General features: G+C 35.8%; 1 long non-coding RNA gene across 1 annotated transcript in view; it reads right to left on the bottom strand.

Annotated features, from left to right (window-relative positions):
- Positions 1–9,300, bottom strand: part of LOC144579389 (uncharacterized) — a 64,366-nt gene extending 55,066 nt beyond the window's left edge. The window contains exon 1 of the long non-coding RNA XR_013526820.1: positions 9,243–9,300. This is a non-coding gene — a long non-coding RNA (uncharacterized LOC144579389). The remainder of the gene's footprint in view (positions 1–9,242) is intronic.
- Positions 9,301–14,556: the final 5,256 nt, after the last annotated feature.

Genomic DNA, 14,556 nt, shown 5'->3' with positions numbered 1-14,556 from the left:
AAGAAAAGAAGAAAAAGTAAGGAAAAAAATGAAGAAAAAAGTAAAGCCTTAAATACATAAGTAAGTAACTTAAGTAAAGCCTGCTATTATACACCACATAGTTAGATCATGCTTTTGTTTTTGTATTGTTAACCCTTTCTACTAATCTCGGTTTTTTAGATTAAAGAGTTTAACTTATTTGCATTTGAAGTAAAGTAATTATTGATAAGGAGGGACTTTTTTTCTTTTTCTTTTTTTAGAGGGAGTTTCCTGCAGTTGTCAAAGCTGGAATGCAGTGGCTCCATCTCGCTCACTGCAACCTCCACCTCCTGGGTTCAAAAGATTCTCCTGCCTCAGTCTCCCAGGTAGCTAGAATTACAGGCATCCGCCACCACTCCTGGCTAATGTTTGTTCTTTTTAGTAGAGATGGTGTTTCACCATGTTGTCCAGGCTGGTCTCAAATGCCTGACCTCAGGTGATCCACCCACCTCACCCTCCCAAAGTGCTGGGATTACAGGCATGAGCTACCATACCTGGTCTTCATAGCTCTTTTTGTCCCTCTTTTTACTGCATTTTTTTGTGTGTCTTTAGTTGATTTTTTTGTTGTGAAATGTGTGAATTCATTTTTTAATTTCATTTGTATTTATTTCATAATTATTTTCTTTGTGTTTACCTTGGAGCATACATTTGATATTCTAAAGTTGTAACACTTTAGCTTTATAAAAGTTTAATTCGAATAAAATGCAAATATTCTCCTCCTTTACAGCTCTATTTCTACCCTTTTTCGTTGCTATTATCACAAATATACAGCTTTATGCATTGCGTGCCAAACCAAAAAAAAAAAAAACTCCAAATAAGTATTTTAAATGCATTATTAGTCTTTTCAATTAGGTAACAAACAAAATACAAAGTTACAATCAAAGTTATAATAATACTAGCATTTTGACTAATCATTTTTAAATGAATTAGTCTTTTAAATCATGTAGAAAACAAAAAGTAGAGTTACAAAGTATTGTTGTAATAATGCTTTTTTTATTTTGTAATTGCCCATGTATTTATCATTATCAAGATCTTTATTTTTCTCACCCGGCTGTTAGTTGTTATCACACTATGTCTAATGCCTTCTCATTTTACCTTCAGGACATCTTTGAACATTTCTTGGAATAACAAACTTACTCAGCTCTTGTATAACCGGGATGGTCTTAAGTTTTCCCTTACGTTTGAAGGACAGTGTTTTTACACAGAATCTTGGATGAATATTTTCTTTTAGCACTTTGATCACATTGGCTTACTGCCTCCCAACCTCCATATCTTCTATTAGGAAATAGACTGATCAATAATAATGTCACTAATGATATTTTGTACGTGATGAATCATTTTTCTATTGTTGCTTTCAAGATTCTCTTTGTCCTTCGAAAGCTTGATTACACTATATCTCAGTGTGTGTCTTTGAATCGCCTTACTGAAATTTCATTGAGCTCTTTGGATATTGATAATCAAATTTGGAAATTTTTCAGCTATTAATTTTTTTTTTAATCTTTTTTCTCTCTTCTCCTTCTGAAATTCCCACAAGTATGTTGGTTCTCTTGATATTTCATAGGTTTCTTAGGCTTTGATCACCATTCTTCATTTTTTTCCCCTTCTGTTCCTTAGATTTCAGTTTTATAGTGAATAATATATTTCTGATCTTCAGGTAAATTGATTCTCTCTTCTGCCCACTCAAATATGCCTAGTACATTTTTCATTTTATTTCATTTGTTATAATTTTTAGCTCCAGGTTTTTTTTTTTTTAATTTCTTTTTAGGTTTTCTGTCTTTTTATTGGAATTTCCATGTTGTTTGTACATCATTTGCTTGACTGTCTCCACATCTTCCTTTAGCTATTTCAGCATCTCTTGGAAAGTGTTTGAAAGTCTTTCTCCAGAAGGCCTGTCATCAGGTCTTTTTCCAGAAATAGTTTTCATTGATTTTTTTTTTCCTTTCAAGGCACTATACTTTCCTGTTTCTTTCATGCCTTATATTTTTCTTTTACAAAAGTGTGCATTTGAATCTAAAATGTGACAAATTTTGAAATCAGATTTTTCCATTTTCCCCAGAATTTCTGTTTTTTTAAAAAATCATTTGTTTATTGTTTTTTAATTGTTGTAGGTTACCTCTGTTCTGAGATTCAAGCTGAAGTGTAAACTTAAGGTCCCTTCACATCTTCTCAAATCTCTGTTTTTGAGCCAGCATTTTTTTCTGACCTTTGGTACAAGTGCTCACTTTCTAATTTTTCCCATATGTGCAGTTGTTTTTGAATATTCTTGTCTTTAATGTCTGGCTCCAGGAAGGGTAAAAAACGGAGGAAAATAAATACTGTCCTTTTAAATTGAAAGGAAGCCACTTCAATCAAGAAAAAGGGCTTCCAAGAAGGAAAGAGATACAACAATGGCCATCCAGCTCTTTGTCTGCATCTCTGTGACTAGAATTAACAATCAGACGTTAGAGCACAGATCCCCTGTATTTGGAGGACAGGGTGGTTTTTGCTTACTGTGGGTCCTGTAAAAGTTGCACGCAAGCTGATCCTAGAACAACTGCATGACTGCCTGCCCTGGGCCTGGGTATTGAGGAGTAAGTAGCTGCTACTGTGCTAAGATCTGAAATTGACCAAAATTAACCACAATTGATTGGAAAGTCTTCCCCAGGAATTTGCAAGCCTTGAGCAGACTCCAGAGTTCCAAAATTAGTTATATCACACAAACTCAGCCAGTGTAATTGTTTTCTACATGGAGTGACTACTGGTACTTTCTATTTTGTCGTCTTTCCAGAATTTCGAGATTTACTGATTTTATGAAGCATTTTCCTGGAATGCATGGAAACATCTCAACTCAGACTAAACGAATTTCCTTCATTTACACATTTTTGTGATATAAGGTAAACATCTTATTTATTTTATTTATTTATTGTTTTAGATGGAGTCTAGTTTGTTGCCCAGACTGGATAGTGCAATAGCGTGAATTCAGCTCACTGCAATCTCCTCCTCCCAGGTTCAAGTGATTCTCCCGCCTCACCCTACTGAGTAGCTGAGATTACCGCCATGCTCAGCTAATTTTTTTATTTCTAGTAGAAACAGGTTTTCACTGTGTTGGCCAGGGTGGTCTCCAACTCCTGACCTTGTGATCTGTTGGCCTTGGTCTCCCAAAGTGCCGGGAATACAGGTATCAACTTCTTTCTTATTCTCTGTACATTTAAAGAGCCTGGCATGGTGGCTCATACCTTTAATCCCAACACTTTGGGAGGCCAAGGCAGGCAGATTGCATGGGTCCAGGGGTTCAAGACCCCTGGGGAATATGGCAAAACCCCATCTCTACCACAAAAATATATAGAATAATATACAGGCATAGTGGCACATGCCTGTACTCCCAGCTACTGGAGAGGCTAAGGTGGAAGGGATTGCTTTTGTTCAGGAGGTCGAGGGTGCAGTCAGCCAAGATCATGCCAGTGCACTTCAGCCTAGGCAACAGAAGTAGGCCCTGTCTTGAATAAATAAATAAATAAAAAGTGGACAATAATATAAATATTACAGTGGCAGCCTAGAAAGAGCACCAAATTGGAGATTGAAAATAATTTTTATCAAATATATAATTATAAATGTACTTGTCTGACACCTTACACAGAATACAAATTCTATTTGCATTCCTAGCTGTATAGTATTTCATATAATCTTTTACATGCATGTGTATTTAATTAAAAAGTAAGTTTGTATTGTAATTCTTCCACTTGCTTCCCAAAAACTTATATTTTCCAACCATAAAATCACTATTTTGACAACAGGTTCTATCAAGCCCCAGTATTTTATACTTGTGTGGCCCCAGGTAACTGCTGAACATAATTAGAAAAACTTCAGGTCAATGTCCATTTCAGTGCTTGTTGGGTGAACATTAACAGAATGACAAATCAGAATTCAGGAAGTTGTGTACAAATCAAAATGAAAAACTGTAAAAAACTTGAATGAACAACTGAGGTCATTGACATCAGCAGCAAATTTCCATAATAAAAAGATCCCTATTTAATACAAGGTCTGACATTTTTAATATGGGTGATCTTAGACAAATCTTACACTTAATCTTAGACAAATTAATTGTTTTCATCTATCTGCTTGGATGATAATCTATATCCATCATATTGTGAACATAAAGTTTAATATTATAGGTGAAAATATTTTGTAATATACTGAGCATATCACAGGCATTTTTTCTATCTTCTGCTTACATGGATTTTTTTTCAACCTTCTTCACTCACAGTGTTAATGAAAAATGAGTTCCCAGTTTTCCAGAAGAGAAGTGGTAAACCAGCAAATAGCTAAAACCTAGACCCCATAACAGTGTCCTGTTTGTGCAGGGCTAGCAAGATTGGCATACAGAGTCAAGAATAGGCAATAAAAAGGAGGATAACTGAAAATAATTAAGAAGATATTACATCTAATGATTTTTCTTGTAGTCACCTGTTGTGTATATTTGGGAAATTTTTAAGGTTTTATTTTCTGTTTTGAGCATCAACAATGACAAAGAAATTTCAGAATTTTATTAATTAATTGCTGAAATTTTAAAGGCAGTTTTGAGTTTTCAACTCTACATTCTAGGTTCCTAGAAAAGGGTCTAACAGAGAGACCCTCTAAACTTGTGAAATGAATAAATGAATTAATGGATGGATGACTAAATAGATGAAAGAAAGACTAAATTACTGTAATCATTTTAAGCCTGCAGATTCAGTGAGAACAAGAAAACACTCAAACACCTGAGACACTTTGCTGGTTTCTGATGATTTCTCTCTATGCACGATGACATGGCTAACCTAGTAATAATTTGAACTTTTCAGAAAATTGTTTAACTGCTAAGGATCTGTAATGCCCAAACACAGCCCAAATTTCATGAGGCTGAGAAAGACTAGCGCTGTAAAATATATGAGCCAGCTATAAATTTTAGAATAAAGGCCTCTCATTTTAGCCTGGAGAGTGTGTAGATTATAATGATGAACCTTTTTATACAAGGTCTATTCATGCTAAATCTTGGCTGTCATTGATGAACTATTCAAGTGGGTTCAGTGGAGTCAAAATGCCATTCTATATGAATGTGAACCACAGAGGCAAACTTTATCATTATATAACAAGTAGAAGAAGATCATATGGTCACTACAATTAGTTTTCAGACTTTCTAATTTTAGCATCATTAGATTTATAGAATAGATTTTTTTAACCACAGTGTTTGACAAAAACTAATTTTCTTTAAAGTTGATTTTTGTCCCAAAACTGCTTCTTTATCACAGATCTCCCTTGTTTTAGGGACAATCTTCCTAATATCCCCAGGATTTAATTTCTTTTATATCTTCCATTGACTTCAAGATAAAGTTTAAGTTTAAACATGGCATGCAAGGCTTTCACAGTCTTATTTCTAGCTTTCTATGCAGTTTTGTTTCTCAACAATCTGCATATTAAACTTTATTCTCCAGTGAATTAAAACATTTTGCAGTCCTTCTGAACACATGAGAGTCTCTTTAATTGTTGAGTTCTCCTTTTCTGAAATGCTCTACTTTTCCAATCTCTTTTTTAACGTGGGAGGCCTAGTCATTTCTCAAGAGTCAACTAAATATCCTATCCAGAAATTGTTCCCTAAATCTCCTAATTTGGTGAAGCAATCTCTTCTTGGTGTTTTCACCTTGTACGCATATTTATCATGGCACTTACCATACTGTATGTAAGATTTCTGCTTTATATCACAAGAAGAAAAGGTAATTTGAAACTCTTCTTTGAAGCTCCTGGATTTGGTAAGTATTCAAAAAATGTGTTCAATAATATTAATTGCATTTAATTAAAATAAAAGCTAAGGAACATTTTATTTTAATTGAATACCATCTGGTGGCCTGAAGGCTATCTTTCTTGAGACAAAACAGAAACAAAAACAGATTAACAAACAAATAAACAAACAAACAAAATACTATTAAATTATTAAATTGTGGAGTTTAGAACTCGTGATATTTCTGGAAAACAAATTAGTTAAATTTTGTGCCTAAAAAGGTTATATTCCAGGCTTTTCAAGTATCAATAGCCATAGAATCAAAATTCTGGATGTCATGTAACAGTTTTGATTATACTTTCCTGTAGTAAATGTGTTTGCTTTGTTTTATTTTACGTTTTGAAAAGCTACTATATACTTCGCAACTTTCAAGAGATTATTTCTTTTTAAGCTGAGCTTCTTTCATTTCAGATACATAAACTGGCTATAATTCAGAGTCAAATGTGTCAGTGTAGTCTAACAGCATTTATAAATGTTCATAGATGTTAAATTACAAGCTATTCAGAGTCTGAAAGGAATGCATGCACATGCACATTGGGAAGCAAATAATGAGAAAAATTATCTTTATGTTTGGCTGCACAATTTATTTCCATTCCCTGAGCTATTTTAATTTATCATTTTAACCTGGTTCTAAATCTTCTACTGAAAAGTATTTCTAGTGGGGCCAATATTAATTGGCAAGTAGAAGTGTGTGGGTGCTTATTTGTTGAGGGGAGTGTGTGATTAAATTGTTGCATTGTTCTAAATATTTTAATTTTGTCCAAATGACCCTAGGACAAACCATATTTTTAAAGTAGTGCTTACTATTACTCTTATTTGGTGAGCAGGAGGTCTTTGAATAGTTTTAGTTCTAATTCCAAATTATTTTATTTTATTGAATGACTATTTTCTTCCTTATGCTGCTCACTTTGTTCTTATTTTATTGTATATATTGCATAATGTATTGAATTAAAAAAATTTCAATGCATTGAAAGAAAGTTTATGTAGTAAGTGCCCAATTGAGCAACGTAATGTCTCAGTAGAAAGATTTGTAAAAATTATCTGCACTTTCATTAAATAATCAGTTCTTATACTTTCACTCTTTCTAGAAGACTGGTTGGTCAAACTCTATCATGTTAGGGTATTAGAACAGAAAACAATTAATTGTGTAAACTAATTCCTGGTTAAAAAAATTTTTTTTTGAGGTTGACTAAAGCAATAATTAAACATTATTTCCCAGATATTTAGGCAGATAGGCATCCTGAGGTTCACAGTTTCTAAAATGCAGTCATGCATCACTTAAAGAAGAATATACATTCTGAGAAATGCAACAGTAAAAGATTTCCTTGCGCTTACACAAACATCCTAGATGGTATAGCCTACTATGCACCTAGGCTATGTGGTGTTCTTCGGCTACAAACCTAGTGTGCTGTTCCTAGGCTCCAAACCTGTACATTATGTCACTGTACTAAATACTGTAGGCAACTCTAATACATGGTTAGCACTTATGTATTTAAATGTATCTAAACATGGAAAAAGCATAGTAAAAATATATGAATGAAAAAATGGTATACCTTTATAGGGCTTTTACCAGGAATGGAGTTTGTAGTACTGGAAATTTCTCTGAGTGAGTAAATGAGTGAGTGGTGAGTGAATGCAAAGGCCTAGGATGTCACTGTACACTACTATGGACTTTATAAACACTGTAAACTTAAGCTATATTAAATTAATAATAATATATTTTTCTTTAATAATAAATTAACCTTAGCTTACTGTAACTTTTTAACTTTATTAACTTTTTAAAAACCTTTTGACTCATAATAAACCTTAGCTTAAATCACAAACACATTGTAAAGCTATAAATTTTTTTCTTTCATCAAACCCTTATAATTTAAGCTTTTTTCTATTTTTAATTTTTTTCTACTATTCAAAAATTTTTGTTAAAAACTAAGACATAAGTACACACATTATCCTAGAACTACATGAGATCAAGATTACCAATCCTATTCTCTTCTACCTCCACATCTTGTCCCATTGGGAAATCTATAATGTCACTAGGTGACAGAAATTTTTCAGCTCTATTATAGTCTTACGGGATCACTATTTGCTGTCATTGACTAAAATATTAGGCAGCACATGACTTTCTTATTTATTTAAATCTATTCCCTCTTACCTTATGTATGACACAAGCAAACACATAACTATAAATATTTTATAGAAAAAGTATACAGAGTAATATTATATTTATAATTGTTGTTTATTAGGCTATCTAATTTTATTCTGTGGCATAACAAATTTGACATTTTTGTATTTAAAAAATCTAATATTTTAACTCAAACAATGTATTTCCATGTATGGGATAAATAATAAAATTCAAGTTGATTTTTGAATAAATGAGATTAAATAAATTCTCATGAAAGGAGTTTGATTCACAGAAAACTATGTCATACCAAATAGTACATGGCATTGAACCACAGAGAGACAGTCCATTTTAGTTGTTTTGTTTTGTTTTGCCAAAGAATCTGTTGTTTATAGCACATAATGTGGGGATATTATATACTGGAAAGGTTGTGTTAGCCTTGGGAAATTCATAAATACTTGATCAGCTAAAATGGCCTGGAATTCTATCAGTCCTTAACAGTCATGCAAACTAAGTACTGAAGAGAAATCTAGAGTGAAAGTGTCTAGGCATAGACTGGTTCATTTTGAAGAAAATGTAATTTTTGAGTGTGATCATCCTGTTACACTGAGAATGGGGCTTCTGACAACCAGTGAGGTTACCTGGTTTCTTTAAGTTTGCTCAGCCGGTGATAATAAATAACAGGATTATAACCTGAACGTCTTGGCACTGAGACTTCTAATCTGATCATCTTACCATGTAGGGAATTTGATAGTGTTTATATTCCCAGTCAGACTATATTTGCAAGTTATGTTGGTTAATATTTTCTCCCTACTCCCATTGATGAGAGCTAGTTTTAAATACCAACTAAAAACATACCAGCTTTAAATAAAAAAGAGTGACAAACATTGTGATGAAGACAGTAAACAGGTTAGGTCTAATAGAGAGTTGCAAGTTTTGAAATAAATTGAGGAAATTAAATAAAATTATAGTAATTATTTCCTTGGGTAGAAGTGTGTAAGCTAATACTTAAGACACAACTAAATCAGCAATTCACTGGTTTACTATGGAAAGTAGTTGACAACACAAAACCCAATCAATGTTTTAATAATTCTCCAAGATAAATTTTGCTTCTAATTTGTGGCATTTTGTTTGCACTATCATTATTGGGTGATTCATTTTCTTTGGAAAAATATGATGAAAATGATAATAACAATGACTGTAATCACATTAGTAAATTTACACATAGAAGAAAAAAACATTTTTTTAGGTCATATACTAAGAACCCTAGTTTGAAAATTAGAAAACATTAGTTATCTGTCTATAGCCACTTACCTTAAGGATGATGTTGAATAATTCACTTTCTCTCTATTCACACTTTATTTTTTCATCTGAAAAAAAGAGTGAAATTGAGTAAATGGGAAACTTTAAAATCTATTTTAGTAGTTTAATTCTTTATTTACATAGAATAAAAGATATGCAAGATCCCAATAGGCAAAATAAATAAGGACGAATTGCTCCGGTGGTATAAAAGGAAGTTACTCAAATCCTAGATCTTGTTTCTTTCTTGATCCTTTCATGTCCCTTGAGATTCTAAGGAACAAAATTTTAAAAACTACTATGCCAGGTCACTTCTGGTTATAATATTAATTAATAAAAGCACATCTATGAAGTCATTTTTTCCCTATATGCTGAAATGTGTTTATATGTTCCAAGCTCTAAATACCAAGAAAAGTCTTGAAAAGAAACCAAGGAAACAGGCATAATGTTATTTCCTTGTTAATATTGCCACTGTCTTCATAATCTCCATACATATTTTAATATCTGTCTTTAAGGTATTAATTGATCTTTTTCGAAAAAATTTGATTTTTTCCTTTTTATTTTTTTAGAAATAGCATTTTACTCTGTTGCCAAGGCTGTGTACAGTGATATAATCATAGCTAACTACAGGCTGCAACTCCTGGGCTTAAGTGATCCTCCTACCTGGGCCTTCCAAGTAGCTGGGACTACAAGTGCACATTGTCATATCTCACTAATTTTTTAAAAAACTTTTGTAGAGACAAGGTTTCACTATGTTGCTGAGGTTGGTCTCAAACTCAAGCAATCCTCCCACACTGGTCTCCCAAAGTGCTGGGATTATAGGAATGAGCCCCTATGCTGGTTCTCATTTTGTCCAAATGAGTATTACTTTAAATACAGTTTATAGAAGATGGCCGAATAGGAATAGCTCCAGAGCGAAGTTCCCAGTGAGAGAGATGCAGAAGGTGAGTGATCTCCACATTTCCAACTGGGTGCCAGGTTAATTTCAATGGGACTAGTTGGACAGTGGGTGTAGCCCAAGGAGGGCAAACCGAGGCAGGATGGGATGCTGCCCCACCCAGGAAGTGCGACTGGCCTGAGGATTGGGGACTTTACCCCCTCAGCACTCCGAATCAGATACTGTGCTTCTCCCATAGCCCCTGCAACCCACAGTTGAGGAGAACGCCACTGGGCTGAAAAGTGCTGCACATTATCAACACAGATCTAAGTGACAGCTCCGGCCAACCCAGTGCCTCAGGTTGTTGGCACACATCTGGGCAACGAGAGTGCTTGCAGGATGGATCTATCTGCCCCCCAGAAAGAGAGAGAGTGGAAAGCAGGGAGACAAGTGATACAGCTTGGCAGGTCCTACCCCCACAGAAACCAGCAAGCTCAAGCCCTCTCACTCGAGAGTTTGCAGCCAGCCCATCACTTTGAGCTGCACCTGGGCAACTGAGCTAAGTAGGGGGAAGGGTGTCCACCATTATGAAGGTAGGTCTAATATCACCTGTGTAAACAAAAGCCAGAGGAAGCCTACACAGCAGCGGGGCTGAGTCAAAGGCAGCCCAGCAGAGCCTCTGCAGGCAGACAAGGGACAGACTGCCTCCTCAAGTGACTCCCTAACCCCTGAATAACCAAAAAATGCCTTATGCATCAGAACTCTGGCTGACACTTGACGAGTACCCTACTGGGATGAAGAAACCAGAGGAAAGATCAGGCAGCATTCCTCACTGCTCCGCAGCCCCCATGGGTGATTCCCAGGCAAGCAAGGTCTGGAGTGGACCTCCAGCAGTCCTACAGGAGAGGGGCCTACTAGAAGGAAAACTAAAAAAGAAAAAGAAATAGCTTCAACATCAACAGAAAGGAGGTCCATTCAGAGACCCCATCCAAAATCACTAACTTCAAAGATCAAAGGTAGATAAATCCATGAAGGTGGGAAGGGATTTAGCAGAAAATGGATGAAATCATCAAAGACCAGAACTCCTTTCCTTCTCCAAGGGATCACAACTCCTCACCAGGAAGAGAAGAAAACAGGATGAAGAATGAGTTTGACAAATTAACAGAAGCAGGCTTCAGAAGGTAGGTAATAACAAACTTCTCTGAGCTAAAGAAAAATGTTCTAACCCAATGCAAAGAAACTAAAAACCTTCAAAATGGTTAGATGAAATGCTAACTAGAATAACCAGCTTAGAGAAGAACATAAATGACTTGATGAGAACTTCATGAAGCACACACAAGTTTCAATAGCTGAATCGATCAAGCAGAAGAAAGGATATCAGAGATTGAAGATCAACTCAATGAATTAAAATGAGAAGGCAAGATTAGAGAAAAAAGGGTGAAAAGAAATGACCAAAGCCTCCAAGAAACATGGGATTATGTGAAAAGACCTAATCTATGCTTGCCCACTGATTCACTTCTGGCTCACTGATTCACCCCACCACCACTCCACCCCTACCCTATAGATCAAAGTAATTGTAATCAATAAACACAGTAGATGATCAGAGCTCTGGGTTTTCACTGTCTCCTCCAGAGTAATAAACTGATGGCCCCCTGGTCCCACTGTCTCTCTTAATCTATCTTTTTCTCATTCCTTTGTTGCCACTGAACTCAGAGTACCCATGGGTGATGGAGGGCTGGCTCCCTACCTTCTGGTGCCCAATGTGGGGCTCATGGATCCCTACGTTCTGGCATTCAATGTGTGGGGCTCATGGATTTCCTACATTATTGCACCCAGTGTGGGGCACATGGATTATTATTGCACACAGTGTGCGCGTTACATTCTGGCGCACCAATGTGGGGGCCTCATGGACTCCCTTCATTCTGCTGCCCAACAATGACACTTGAGAATTTCGGTGAAAGAATGCCTGAATGTGGTAAAGTGGAGGAACTACAGACAAGAAATCCAGAAAACAAAACTAATCAGTACTACAGGTGGGTAGACGCACCCCAGGAGTATACCAGGGTAACAATGGGAAACACCCCTTAAGAGAAGAGGGGCAGTTAGTACTAGTTGCTTGCTCTGTCAGTGTTTTTCAATAGATCTGTGCTTTCTTACTCAGTTCCTCTATTGCTTTCTTTGTCTTTCATTGCTTTATAAAGAAGGAGCTGAGGAAAAAGAACAAGTCTGCCTGTCAGCTCCTCCTCAGTATTTTATCAAATTTTGGCCAGATATGCCTGACATTCCTCCATTAGAGAAATCAGAGGCCATTTCAAAAGTGAAACCTGCTGCTCTAGCAGCAGTGTTCAAGCCAAACAGGGTCAGCCCAAGGCCAGCAGCTGCTGCAGGGGCAGGGGAGCAAACAGCACAAGCAAAACACAAGCAAAAAGCTGCAAACAACAAGCAGCAGCTGGGTGGGGCCAGGCTCAGATATCTACATGCTGCTCTCTGCAGGTGTCCCACAGAAAAATTTTGTGTTCTCTTTGTAAATAAGTAACATCCCAAATTATAATTTTATGCTAAATTTGAAGTAAAATTTAAGGATTTTAAAGATCTTTAAAGGTGGCTCTTTAAAAATCTAATTTAAGTAAAGCAGCTACCTCTAAATGGAAAGAAATTACAGTTAGATCATAAATTATTAAGGAGCAATTAAAAGCCAGACATATAACTTTGCTCCTCAGTAAAAAAGAATTTCCTAATTAACTGATAAGTTGCAAAACCTGCTTAATTATCTTAAAAGGCAACAGTAACAACAAGATGGTTCAAGGCCGCATGCTGGAAATCTTGAGGGCAAAAAGATGCAACACCTGTGCTAGCAGGGGAAAAGAACAGCAGCCCAAGAGAAGTCCCTCTCTGGCCAAAAAAAGTTAGAAAAAGGGTTAAAGTATGTCCAAAAATGAAAAGAGGATGTGTGTGAAAGAGAGAAAAAGAGGTAAGAAAGACAAAGAGAAACAGAGGCACAAAAAGTCAGAGGATGCCTAAGTTTGTCAGTGAAAGTTGTAAAAATGTTAGAAGAAAGGTTGAGGTATGTCAAATGATGGAAAAAGAATATGTGTAAAAGAGAGAGAAAGAGAGAAAAGAAAAGGAAAACAGAGAAAGAGAGACACAGAAAGTAAAAATGTTAGGGGAAGGGTTAAAGTATGTTAAAAGATGGAAAAAGGATGTGTGTGAGAGAGAAAGAAAGAAAAAGTTAAGGACGACAAAAAGAAAGGGAGGCATAGAAAGTAACTGCATATCTAAGTTTGTCAGTGAAAGTAGTAAAAATGTTAGAAGAAGGGTTAAGGTATGTTAAAAGATGGAAAGAGGATGTGTGTGAAAGAAAGAGAAAGAGAAAGAATCAGGCTCACTGATTCACTCCACCATCACTCCACCCCTACCCTATAGATCAAAGTAATTATAATCAATAAATAGAGTGGACGATCAGAGCTTGGGGCCTTCACTGTCTCCTCTAGAATAATGAAGTGATGGCCCCCTGGTCCCACTGTCTCTCTTAATCTGTCTTTTTCTCATTCCTTTGTCACCACTGAACTTGGAGTACCCATAGGTGATGTAGGGCTGACTTCCTAAATTCAGGTGCCCAATATGGGGCTCATGGATCCCTACATCCTGGCACTCAATATGTGGGGCTCATGGATTGCCTACACCCAATACAGGAGCACCAAGATACATAAAGCAAGTTCTTGATGACCTACAAAGAGACTTAGTCTCCTGCACAATAATATTGGGAGAATTTAACACCCCACTGTCAGTATTAGATCAATGAGACAGAATATCAAAAAGAATAGTCAAGACTTGAATATAGATCTGGACCAAGTGGACCTAGTAGACATCTACAGAACTCTCCACCACAAATCCACAGAATATACATTCTTCTCAGCGCCACATCACACTTACCTTAAAATTGACCGCATAATTGGAAGTAAATCACTCCTCAGTAAATGTAAAAGAATGGAAATCATCACAAACACTCTCTCAGACCACAGTGCAATCAAATTAGTACTCAGGATCAAGAAACCAACTCAGAACTGCACAACTACAAGGAAACTGTACAACTTGCTCCTGATGATGAATAGACAAAGATGAAATGAGGGCAGAAATAAAGATGTTCTTAAAAACTAATGAGAACAAAGACATGTACCAGAATCTCTGGGACACATTTAAAGCAGTGTCTAGAGGGAAATTTATAGCAAAAAATGCCCACATGAGAAGTGAGGAAAGTTCTAAAATCAACACCCTATCATCAAAATTGAAAGAGGTTAAGGAGCAACATCAAAAAAGCTCAAAAGCTACCAGAATACAAGAAATAAATAAGATCAGAGCAGAAATGAAGGAGATAGAGACACAAAAACTCTTCAAGAAATCAATAAATCCAGGAGCTGGATTTTTGAAATTATCAACAAAATAGACCACTAA

Source organism: Callithrix jacchus, chromosome 14 (genome assembly GCF_049354715.1).
Source record: "Callithrix jacchus isolate 240 chromosome 14, calJac240_pri, whole genome shotgun sequence".
Classification (NCBI taxonomy): domain Eukaryota; kingdom Metazoa; phylum Chordata; class Mammalia; order Primates; family Cebidae; genus Callithrix; species Callithrix jacchus.
This window is presented reverse-complemented; position numbering and strand designations above follow the sequence as displayed.